The 1,072-nt window shown below is 53.1% G+C and overlaps 1 protein-coding gene across 1 annotated transcript in view; it reads left to right on the top strand.

Moving 5' to 3' along the window:
* LOC147084821 (glucagon receptor-like) overlaps positions 1-1,072 on the top strand; it is a 120,137-nt gene that overhangs the window by 66,192 nt on the left and 52,873 nt on the right. The window lies entirely within an intron of this gene.

Genomic DNA, 1,072 nt, shown 5'->3' with positions numbered 1-1,072 from the left:
ATCTCCTGCATCACCGCCGGCCGGTCGCCATTGCCGCATGCGCGGGGAGGGGCCACGGGTAGCAGTTTAAGGGAAGGCCGGTGAAAGTCCAGAGAAACCACGTGCAGAAATATTGATGTTTGCTTTCCTCTCCCACTGGCCGAGAGCCACATCAATTAGAGACTCGTTCAGTGTTTCGGGCAGAAAGAAGCTGCTGATAACCTTGTGACACTTCATACCCGGATGTGTACAGGATGTTCATCGCTTCCTGAGTAAGGAGATTCGGCAGCACTCCGCGCCTCATTACACGTCCATTCGTACCTGATTGACAAAGCCCCATTGACTGCGTTAAACACTCCCAGGGCAGGTACAGCACGGGTTAGATACAGAGTAAAGCTCCCTCTACACTGTCCTATCAAACACTCCCAGAGCAGGTACAGCACGGGGTTAGACACAGAGTAAAGCTCCCTCTACACTGTCCCATCAAACACTCCCAGGGCAGGTACAGCACGGGTTAGATACAGAGTAAAGCTCCCTCTACACTGCCCCATCAAACACTCCCAGGGCAGGTACAGCACGGGTTAGATACAGAGTAAAGCTCCCTCTACACTGTCCCATCAAACACTCCCAGGGCAGGTACAGCACCGGTTAGATACAGAGTAAAGCTCCCTCTACACTGTCCCATCAAACACTCCCAGGGCAGGTACAGCACGGGGTTAGATACAGAGTAAAGCTCCCTCTACACTGCCCCATCAAACACTCCCAGGGCAGGTACAGCACGGGGTTAGATACAGAGTAAAGCTCCCTCTACACTGCCCCATCAAACACTCCCAGGGCGGGTACAGCACAGGTTAGATACAGAGTAAAGCTCCCTCTACACTGTCCCCATCAAACACTCCCAGGGCAGGTACAGCACGGGGTTAGATACAGCACGGGGTTAGATACAGAGTAAAGCTCCCTCTACACTGTCCCATCAAACACTCCCAGGGCGGGTACAGCACAGGTTAGATACAGAGTAAAGCTCTCTCTACACTGTGCCATCAAACACTCCCAGGGCAGGTACAGCACGGGTTAGATACAGAGTAAAGCTCCC

Source organism: Somniosus microcephalus, unplaced genomic scaffold, assembly GCF_052327205.1.
Source record: "Somniosus microcephalus isolate GS21.2 unplaced genomic scaffold, FLI_Smic_1.0 unresolved_chr9, whole genome shotgun sequence".
In the NCBI taxonomy this organism is placed as follows: Eukaryota; Metazoa; Chordata; class Chondrichthyes; order Squaliformes; family Somniosidae; genus Somniosus; species Somniosus microcephalus.
The sequence above is the reverse complement of the archived record's forward strand: the minus strand, read 5'-3'. Positions and strand labels throughout refer to the sequence as shown.